Source organism: Tamandua tetradactyla, chromosome 12, assembly GCF_023851605.1.
Source record: "Tamandua tetradactyla isolate mTamTet1 chromosome 12, mTamTet1.pri, whole genome shotgun sequence".
Taxonomy (NCBI): Eukaryota; Metazoa; Chordata; class Mammalia; order Pilosa; family Myrmecophagidae; genus Tamandua; species Tamandua tetradactyla.
In genome coordinates this window covers 52,534,567-52,546,179 of record NC_135338.1, presented here as the reverse complement: position 1 = coordinate 52,546,179, position 11,613 = coordinate 52,534,567, and the positions used below count along the sequence as shown (strand labels likewise).

General features: G+C 40.3%; 1 pseudogene; it reads right to left on the bottom strand.

The window, feature by feature from the left end:
• Positions 1-273: 273 nt before the first annotated feature.
• On the bottom strand, positions 274-2,561 carry LOC143652121 (F-box-like/WD repeat-containing protein TBL1X pseudogene; annotated as a pseudogene).
• Between the last annotated feature and the right edge of the window lie 9,052 nt (positions 2,562-11,613).

Genomic DNA, 11,613 nt, shown 5'->3' with positions numbered 1-11,613 from the left:
AAAAGGCAGAGGGGACAGGGAACAACAGAGGAAAGAGGCGACAAACCCCAAATAAACAGTATCCATCTCAGCCTGAGGCCCCCAGACAATAGGATTCCAGGTGATAGAAAAATCACTGAACAAAAAAAAGATTCTAGAAAATAGAAAGTGTTGGGCTTACAAAGTTGCACATTTCATCGGTAGAAACCAGTCTTTGAACGTCCTTTGCGAGAGCAACTGTAGTGTCCAAATTGTAAGGAAAAAAAAAAAAAAAAAAACACCACAGGAGGAGGATTTTCTTTTCCCCTTTTGGTTTATCACAGCATTTTGCCTTTTTGTGTTTTTTTTGGCACAGCTTCTTTTTTTTTTTTTTTTTTTTTTTCCTTTCAGCCATCAGGGCCTGTTCGATGGAGCAAACCATGCACTGTCTAGCTCTTGGCTTCGTGTTCCCCAGGCAGAATGTCCCAGGCAGAAGCCATCCTTTCTCCCCCCCACCCCATAAAATGACTGTGGTTTTGTTTGTTTTTAAACTTCTTGATGAAGATTACAAAAAAATATAGACTCCTGTGGCCAGGGACGACTTGATTTCAAAGTACACTCTAACGCAAGTCAGGTTCACACAGTTTTGGAGCTGATAAGGATTGTGTTGGAAGAGTGTGGCAAACCCACACACTCACTGCTGGTCCATTAGAATTCTTTTTTTCTACAGCATTTTGTGTTTACTTCCGCAGATCTAACACACACACAGAGCCGTCGGACGCGCTGGCACCACTTTGTCTCCTCGCGCATTCCAGCAAACCTCAAAGATGCCGCCAGTGCCTTGGTAGCTGTGGACGAGGCTTCCACTCTGAGTATTCCAGATATGGACACACTTGTCAAAGGAACCGCTGGCCAAATATTTTCCATCAGGGCTAAAAGCTACACTGTAGACAGCTTCCTGGTGTTTCGTTAGTGTGTGGATGCAAACACCTCGCTCGACGTCCCAAAGCCGAACCGTAGAATCAAATGAAGCACTTGCTAGCATTATGTTGGAGTTTGGGTTGCTGGTGGCGGGCCCGGTGGGACTCCACTTGATGGTGTAGATCTCTTTGCTGTGAGCCTGAAGGTCGTGGACACATGGATCCTGCTTCATACTCCAGATCTTTAATGTCATGTCATCAGAACAGGATGTTAGCAGCATTCCAGAAGGATCCCATTTGATTGCATTCACCTCGTTCGTGTGTCCTTGGAAGGTTTTGACTGGGCGTTCGCAGCCGAGCCTGCACACATGAATGCACATGTCCGTGCCACAGGAGGCAAAGGTAGTGTTGTTCTGCCAGTCTACATCAAGAGCGGGGGCTGAATGAAAAGGAAACTGTTGCTTGGCTTCTCCTGTGTGGGCATCCCAAATTATTGTTGTTTTGTCTACACCGGCACTCAAAATGTAATTCCCCTTTTTGTTCCATTTCAAGGCAAAGATGGGACCTTTATGTTGGCCTAAGGTGCTGGCCAGGTTACCATCTTCCGTCCATATTCTTGCAAAACCATCATAGGACCCAGTAGCCAATAGTGTTCCATCACTATTCCAGTCCAGCGAGGTCACGTCTTTATTACTAGGGACGTTGTGTCCCCCTTCTCGTATGCAGTGCCTCAGCTCCAGCTGGGTGGAGCCTCCGTTGCTGTTCTCGTTAAGGTTCCATATCCTTGCAGTGGAGTCTCCAGACCCGGAAGCCAGAAGGTCGCTGACAGGGTTCCAGGCACAGATGAACACCTCAGACTCATGGCCCCGGAGGACGGTGGCCTTGTTGGGGGGAATCTCAACGTCCCCGTCTATCTCCATTGGTTTTGAATGATTATTTATCGCATGTGCCCCGTTCTCGTCCCCATTCACTGCGGCCTCTCCGATCTTTGGTGGATTTTGCTGGGACACAGCTGCTGGGGGTGTCGCCGCCACTGCCGCTGTTGCTGTTGCTGCTGCTGCTGCCGCCGCGGCCGCAGCACTGGCTTGCTGCTGAGCTAGCTTCTCTCTGAATGCCTGCTGCCGTGTCTGTACCACGTCGGGCATCACGGCGTCGATCAGGGAAAGGGACTCTATAGGGCGGCCGTCAAAGACTGTGCCATCCTCATTGATGTTGATTTCCGCCTCCACATACTGCAGTCCCTTCTGGAGGATGGAGATGAGGGCGGCCGGGGGTACTAGCGTCCCATTGATGTTGGACTGGCTGATGTGGCTCTCAATACCGAACGTGAAGGCCGAATGAGAAAACCCTGACTCCTGCAGATAGCGATACACCAAAAAGTTCACCTCGTCACTGGTTATGCTCATCTTAGCCTCACCAACCAGCGATGAGGTCTTTATGAAGGAGGAGCCACCCTCTTTATGGTGACTTCATGTGTAGACCTTCAGACAAGTGAGCGTGCAGGCATCCAATCATATAAACCGCAAGGTACTTGCTGGGGCCTTCTCAGAGTCAAATGTAGGCAGATCCCTTTTTTCTTTCTAGGGTTTCTTTTTAGGCCTGTTTTCTATCTTCAGTTACCTCGCCGCGAAGCCGCGCAACTTGTGGCGGCGCGGCCGCGCCCGGCCCGCTCGCTGCCTCCCTGCGGCCGTCAGGCCCCGCGCCCCGGCGTCCGCGGCCGAGGAGGGCCCGGCGCCCCGGAGCCGCCGAGCGCCGCCCCCGGGCCGCCCCCGCCGCCGCGAGTCCCCGACAGGCGCGGGCGCTGGAAAGTTTCGGGCGCGCAATGGCGGCCGGAGGGCGCTGCGGCCGCTTCATATCTTTTTTTTTTTTTTCTTTTTTTTTTTATTAATTAAAAAAAGAATTAATAAAACAATTAGAAATCATTCCAATCTACATGTACAATCAGTAATTCTTAATAACATCACATAGTTGCATATTCATCATTTCTTAGTACATTTGCATCGATTTAGAAAAAGAAATAAAAAGACAACAGAATAAGAATTAAAACAATAATAGAAAGAAAAAAAAACAAAAAAAACAAAAACAAAAAACCTATACCTCACATGCAGCTTCATTCAGTGTTTTAACATAATTGCATTACAATTGGGTAGTATTGTGCTGTCCATTTCTGAGTTTTTATATCCAGTCCCGTTGTACAGTCTGTATCCCTTCATCTCCAATTATCCCTTCTCTTTTTTTTTTTTTTAATTAACGGAAAAAAAGAAATTAACCCAACATTTAGAGATCATACCATTCTACACATGCAATCATTAATTCTTAACATCATCACATAGATGCATGATCATCATTTCTTAGTACATTTGCATTGGTTTAGAAGAACTAGCAACATAACCGAAAAAGATATAGAATGTTAATATAGAGAAAAAAATAAAAGTAATAATAGTAAAATCAAAACAAAACAAAACAAAAACCTATAGCTCAGATGCAGCTTCATTCAGTGTTTTAACATGATTACTTTACAATTAGGTATTATTGTGCTGTCCATTTTTGAGTTTTTGTATCTAGTCCTGTTGCACAGTCTGTATCCCTTCAGCTTCAATTACCCATTGTCTTACCCTGTTTCTAACTCCTGCTGAACTCTGTTACCAATGACATATTTCAAGTTTATTCTCGAATGTCCGTTCACATCAGTGGGACCATACAGTATTTGTCCTTTAGTTTTTGGCTGGATTCACTCAGCATAATATTCTCTAGGTCTATCCATAAGTTTATCTTGTCTTAAAGCTGCATAATATTCCATCGTATGTATATACCACAGTTTGTTTAGCCACTCTTCTGTTGATGGAGATTTTGGCTGTTTCCATCTCTTTGCAATTGTAAATAATGCTGCTATAAACATTGGTGTGCAAATGTCCGTTTGTGTCTTTGCCCTTAAGTCCTTTGAGTAGATACCTAGCAATGGTATTGCTGGGTCGTATGGCAATTCTATATTCAGCTTTTTGAGGAACCGCCAAACTGCCTTCCACAGTGGTTGCACCCTTTGACATTCCCACCAACAGTGGATAAGTGTGCCTCTTTCTCCGCATCCTCTCCAGCACTTGTCATTTTCTGTTTTGTTGATAATGGCCATTCTGGTGGGTGTGAGATGATATCTCATTGTGGTTTTGATTTGCATTTCTCTAATGGCCAGGGACATTGAGCATCTCTTCATGTGCCTCTTGGCTATCCGTATTTCCTCTTCTGAGAGGTGTCTGTTCAAGTCTTTTTCCCATTTTGTAATTGGGTTGGCTGTCTTTTTGTTGTTGAGATGAACAATCTCTTTATAAATTCTGGATACTAGACCTTTATCTGATATATCATTTCCAAATATTGTCTCCCATTGTGAAGGCTGTCTTTCTACTTTCTTGATGAAGTTCTTTGATGCACAAAAGTGTTTAATTTTGAGGAGTTCCCATTTATTTATTTCCTTCTTCAGTGCTCTTGCTTTAGGTTTAAGGTCCATAAAACCGCCTCCAGTTGTAAGATCCATAAGATATCTCCCAACATTTTCCTCTATCTGTTTTATGGTCTTAGACCTAATGTTTAGATCTTTGATCCATTTTGAGTTAACTTTTGTATAGGGTGTGAGAGATGGGTCTTCATTCATTCTTTTGCATATGGATATCCAGTTCTCTAGGCACCATTTATTGAAGAGACTGCTCTGTCCCAGGTGAGTTGGCTTGACTGCCTTATCAAAGATCAAATGTCCATAGATGAGAGGGTCTATATCTGAGCACTCTATTCGATTCCATTGGTCGATATATCTATCTTTATGCCAATACCATGCTGTTTTGACCACTGTGGCTTCATAATATGCCTTAAAGTCAGGCAGCGCGAGACCTCCAGCTTCGTTTTTTTTCCTCAAGATGCTTTTAGCAATTCGGGGCACCCTGCCCTTCCAGATAAATTTGCTTATTGGTTTTTCTATTTCTGAAAAATAAGTTGTTGGGATTTTGATTGGTATTGCATTGAATCTGTAAATCAATTTAGGTAGGATTGACATCTTAACTATATTTAGTCTTCCAGTCCATGAACACGGTATGCCCTTCCATCTGTTTAGGTCTTCTGTGATTTCTTTTAGCAGTTTTTTGTAGTTTTCTTTATATAGGTTTTTTGTCTCTTTAGTTAAATTTATTCCTAGGTATTTTATTCTTTTAGTTGCAATTGTAAATGGGATTCGTTTCTTGATTTCCCCCTCAGCTTGTTCATTACTAGTGTATAGAAATGCTACAGATTTTTGAATGTTGATCTTGTAACCTGCTACTTTGCTGTACTCATTTATTAGCTCTAGTAGTTTTGTTGTGGATTTTTCCGGGTTTTCGACGTATAGTATCATATCGTCTGCAAACAGTGATAGTTTTACTTCTTCCTTTCCAATTTTGATGCCTTGTATTTCTTTTTCTTGTCTAATTGCTCTGGCTAGAACCTCCAACACAATGTTGAATAATAGTGGTGATAGTGGACATCCTTGTCTTGTTCCTGATCTTAGGGGGAAAGTTTTCAATTTTTCCCCATTGAGGATGATCTTAGCTGTGGGTTTTTCATATATTCCCTCTATCATTTTAAGGAAGTTCCCTTGTATTCCTATCTTTTGAAGTGTTTTCAACAGGAAAGGATGTTGAATCTTGTCGAATGCCTTCTCTGCATCAATTGAGATGATCATGTGATTTTTCTGCTTTGATTTGTTGATATGGTGTATTACATTAATTGATTTTCTTATGTTGAACCATCCTTGCATACCTGGGATGAATCCTACTTGGTCATGATGTATAATTCTTTTAATGTGTTGTTGCATACGATTTGCTAGAATTTTATTGAGGATTTTTGCATCTGTATTCATTAGAGAGATTGGTCTGTAGTTTTCTTTTTTTGTAATATCTTTGCCTGGTTTTGGTATGAGGGTGATGTTGGCTTCATAGAATGAATTAGGTAGTTTTCCCTCCAATTCGATTTTTTTGAAGAGTTTGAAGAGAATTGGTACTAATTCTTTCTGGAACGTTTGGTAGAATTCACATGTGAAGCCATCTGGTCCTGGACTTTTCTTTTTAGGAAGCTTTTGAATGACTAATTCAATTTCTTTACTTGTGATTGGTTTGTTGAGGTCATCTATGTCTTCTTGAGTCAAAGTTGGTTGTTCATGTCTTTCCAGGAACCCGTCCATTTCCTCTAAATTGTTGTATTTATTAGCATAAAGTTGTTCATAGTATCCTGTTATTACCTCCTTTATTTCTGTGAGGTCAGTAGTTATGTCTCCTCTTCCATTTCTGATCTTATTTATTTGCATCCTCTCTCTTCTTCTTTTTGTCAATCTTGCTAAGGGCCCATCAATCTTATTGATTTTCTCATAGAACCAACTTCTGGCCTTATTGATTTTCTCTATTGTTTTCATGTTTTCAATTTCATTTATTTGTGCTCTAATCTTTGTTATTTCTTTCCTTTTGCTTGCTTTGGGGTTAGCTTGCTGTTCTTTCTCCAGTTCTTCCAAATGGATAGTTAATTCCTGAATTTTTGCCTTTTCTTCTTTTCTGATATAGGCATTTAGAGCAATAAATTTCCCTCTTAGCACTGCCTTTGCTGCGTCCCATAAGTTTTGATATGTTGTGTTTTCATTTTCATTCGCCTCGAGGTATTTGCTAATTTCTCTTGCAATTTCTTCTTTGACCCAGTCGTTGTTTAGGAGTGTGTTGTTGAGCCTCCACGTATTTGTGAATTTTCTGGCACTCTGCCTATTATTGATTTCCAACATCATTCCTTTATGGTCCGAGAAAGTGTTGTGTAAGATTTCAATCTTTTTAAATTTGTTAAGACTTGCTTTGTGACCCAGCATATGGTCTATCTTTGAGAATGATCCATGAGCACTTGAGAAAAAGGTGTATCCTGCTGTTGTGGGATGTAATGTCCTATAAATGTCTATTAAGTCTAGTTCATTTATAGTAATATTCAGATTCTCTATTTCTTTGTTGATCCTCTGTCTAGATGTTCTGTCCCTTGATGAGAGTGGTGAGTTGAAGTCTCCAACTATTATGGTATATGAGTCTATTTCCCTTTTCAGTGTTTGCAGTATATTCCTCACGTATTTTGGGGCATTCTGATTCGGTGTGTAAATATTTATGATTGTTATGTCTTCTTGTTTAATTGTTCCTTTTATTAGTATATAGTGTCCTTCTTTGTCTCTTTTAACTGTTTTACATTTGAAGTCTAATTTGTTGGATATTAGTATAGCCACTCCTGCTCTTTTCTGGTTGTTATTTGCATGAAATATCTTTTCCCAACCTTTCACTTTCAACCTATGTTTATCTTTGGGTCTAAGATGTGTTTCCTGTAGACAGCATATAGAAGGATCCTGTTTTTTAATCCATTCTGCCAATCTATGTCTTTTGATTGGGGAATTCAGTCCATTGACATTTAGTGTTATTACTGTTTGGATAATATTTTCCTCTAACATTTTGCCTTTTGTATTATATATATCATATCTGATTTTCCTTCTTTCTACACTCTTTTCCATATCTCTCTCTTCTGTCTTTTTGTATCTGACTCTAGTGCTCCCTTTAGTATTTCTTGCAGAGCTGGTCTCTTGGTCACAAATTCTTTCAGTGACTTTTTGTCTGAGAATGTTTTAATTTCTCCCTCATTTTTGAAGGATAATTTTGCTGGATATAGGAGTCTTGGTTGGCAGTTTTTCTCTTTTAGTATTTTAAATATATCATCCCACTGTCTTCTAGCTTCCATGGTTTCTGCTGAGAAATCTACACAAAGTCTTATTGGGTTTCCCTTGTATGTAATGGATTGTTTTTCTCTTGCTGCTTTCAAGATCTTCTCTTTCTCTTTGACCTCTGACATTCTAACTAGTAAGTGTCTTGGAGAACGCCTATTTGGGTCTAATCTCTTTGGGGTGCGCTGCACTTCTTGGATCTGTAATTTTAGGTCTTTCATAAGAGTTGGGAAATTTTCAGTGATAATTTCTTCCATTAGTTTTTCTCCTCCTTTTCCCTTCTCTTCTCCTTCTGGGACACCCACAACACGTATATTTGTGCGGTTCATATTGTCCTTGAGTTCCGTGATACCCTGTTCAAATTTTTCCATTCTTTTCCCTATAGTTTCTGTTTCTTTTTGGAATTCAGATGTTCCATCCTCCAAATCACTAATTCTATCTTCTGTCTCTTTAAATCTATCATTGTAGCTATCCATTATTTTTTCTATGTTTGCTACTTTATCCTTCACTTCCATAAGTTCTGCGATTTGTTTTTTCAGTTTTTCTATTTCTTCTTTATGTTCAGCCCATGTCCTCTTCATGTCCTCCCTCAATTTATCGATTTCATTTTTGAAGAGGTTTTCCATTTCTGTTCGTATATTCAGCATTAGTTGTCTCAGCTCTTGTGTCTCATTTGAGCTATTGGTTTGTTCCTTTGACTGAGCCATATTCTCAATCTTTTGAGCGTGGACAGTTATCTTCTGCTGCTGGCGTCTGGGCATTTATTCAGATTTCTCTTGGTGTTGGACCCAGCAAGGTTGTAATATTTTTCTGTGAAATCTCTGGGTTCTGTTTTTCTTATCCTGCCCAGTAGGTGGCGCTCATGGCACACGTTTGTCTGCGGGTCCCACCAGTAAAAGGTGCTGTGGGACCTTAAACTTTGGAAAACTCTCGCCGTCCTGGGGGTTCGCTAGCCGAAGCGGCTTGAGCCGGCCCGGGGTCCGAACGCAGGGAGGGTTGCTGGTCGCCGCAGCCAGGGAAAGAGCCCGTCCGAATTTCCTAGTCGGCCCTGGGCAACAAGCGTGGCGGGAGGGCGCCAGCGGCAGCGGCCCGCCCGAGAGAGTGCACGTTCCCCGGGAGTCACGGGGTCACCGTTCTCTGCGGCCTGGGGGTTTCCGATCCAATTCTCTCAGTTGGTCCGGGGGCTGCGCGTGGTGTGGGCGCCAGTCGCCTTGGTTTCAGGGGACCACCTCTCCAATTCTCCCAGCCGGCCCGGGAAGGGGGAAGGGAGTAACCGCTTCATATCTTTTTAACTCATACTATCAAGGTCTAGAAAAAAATAACTTCTGAAATTCTGAGCAGTGTTTATAACATAATTTAACGCTAAATTTAGTAGATTACTAAATTTAGTAGATTACTAAATTTAGTAGAATCTAAATTTAGTAGATTCATCAGGTTTTACCCTATCATTACATATTAGCAGCTTCATACATATCATTACCAAGCACAAATATTTATTTATTTGCTTAAAATTCTTTTTACTTACAACATTTTATGTAAAATAGAATAGGAAGGGCATTGAGATTGTGTCCAGCTTTGGAAATTTTCTTAAAAATGTAAATAATCTGCTTAAGTTTAAGGAAGGCTAAATGAGCAACTAATTATTATATAGCAGCCTAAACAGGATTCATAAAACTTCTGTAGGAAAGAAGGCTAGTAAAAGATTGGTTATTCTACTCCTGGAAGGATTCTACTCCTGGAAAAATAGAATAAGAATTTTAGAGACCTTTCGTGATGTAATTTAAGAAAGGGATTCAAAGAAGAGGCTGTGAGAGAAGCTGGTCTAATGCCATATCATCTCAGGATTAAGGCCAATATCCTCTTCCTCTTCTCATACAGGAAGGACAGATAGTAAGTCTAGAGATAAGGAAGGTGGGGAAGATTGCTAGATTATGTTTTCTTACTCATAGTGAAAAAGGAACTGAGGAGAGAAGCGCAGATTGACAGCCAGAAAGAAGAGAGGCCTATAAGAGAAAAGAAGTTTATGAAGAACAGGGATAGAAAAGTAGGAAGATAAGGTGCATGCCAGCAAGTCACTTATGGTTTCCCAATACTATATACATTTTCTTTTTGCATAAGATATCTGTCATACTTCAGATTTCCTTCGGAGGAATGTATACAAAATTCTTATATTGGCTCTTTTTCTCTTCCTTTCTCCCTTCCTTCCTGCCTTCTACCCTTCCACTTCCCCCTCATTCCTCCCACTCCAGTGCCTGTTGTTCACCAAAACTAATTAATGCTCAAGTTTTGCTTTCTTCATAGAAAATCTGAAAAGTAGTTTAGTGTATGATAATAAAATTGTTGACTCTTGGGACTGGGGAAGACTTTATGAGTGTAAATGCACATCTAATTAGAACATAGGGATATTTGTTCATATTTATTCAACAAATACAACAAATATTTATTAAGTGGCTCCCATGTACCACTCATGGGTGCTGGAGATACAGCACTGAACAAAACAGGCAAAAACCTCTACCCTCATAGAACTTATATTAAAGTGCAATATCAGAACACATAGTATATGGGGTGGATTTCATGCAGTAATGAGCAAATAGAAGATTAGAAAATCTATTTCTTTTCTTTCATCAGTACAGCTGTTTATATATAAATCACTGTTTAATTTTCTGCCTTAGTGTTCATAATATGTTAATGAATTACCTAGAATTTTTTTTAAATGGTGCATTTAAAGATATCATTTTCCTTGAGCTACTGTTTGAGCTAAAACAAAAAGTAAGTGTATGTGATTTATTTGATTGAAAAGAACTATCTCAAAATTCCTAGCCTAGGGATGTACTGAAGAACAACACACTTTCAAATTGGCTTTTACCTGGGTTACTTGTGTGTTTGGGTATTCTTGTTCTTGAAAGATGGAAGAGATGAGGTTGCTTTTGCAAATGCTATTTTGTTTTACATTGACTAGTCAAAACAGACAATGGACATCTTCTCCAAAGAGCAAAGAAACAACATGTTAAATTTTCTGCATTTGCTTTCTCTGTATATGTGTGCAGGCACACATATTTACATTGTCCAGTTTAGCTGTTCTATTTTGCTAGTTGCCGAAATGCAATGTACCAGAAATGGAATGGCTTTTAAAAAGGAGAATTTAGTAAGTTGCAAGTTAACAGTTTTTAGGCCGTAGAAATGTCCCAATTAAAACAAGTCTATAGAAATGTCCAGTCTAAGGCATCCAGAGAAAGATACCGTGATTCAAGAAGGCCAGTGAAGTTCAGGGTTTCTCTCAAGTGGAAGGAAACATGGCGAACAGAGTCAGAGTTTCTCTCTCACCTGGAAAGACACATGGTCAACATGGTTAGAGTTTCTCTCTCATCTGGAAAGGCACATGGCAAACATGGTGTCATCTGCTAGCTTCCTCTCCAGCACTCCAGGAGGCATTTTCCTTCTTCATCTCCAAAGGTTGCTGGCTGGCAGACTCTCTGCTTGGTGGTTCTGCAGCATTCTCTGCTCTCTCAGAATCTCGTGGCCTTCTCTCTTGTAGTTCTCTAAGCTTTTTCCAAAGTGCTTCTTCTTTGAAAAGATTCCAGTAAAATCAGTCAAGACCCACCTGAAATGGGTGGAGACATGTCTCTACCTAATCAAGTTTAATACCCACACTTGATTGAATCACATGTCCATGGATCTAGATAAGTTTCCAACATACACTACTGAATAGGGATTAGAAGAAACCGTTGCTCCCACAAAGTTGGTTAGGATTAAAACATAGCTATTCTAGGGTACATAAACCTTTTCAAACTGGCACAGTAGCCATATATGTTAATCTTTCTATCTAATAAGGCTGAAAGATAATCTTGGAAAGGGATCAGAGACTTTTTTTTTAATGTTAAGACTAGATTGTTGATTAGCTAAACACAGTTCCTTCTCTGGTACTCTAAAAAAGTACTCAAGTCTTTTCTCAAGACATTTCATTTCTTAAAGATATTTTGATTT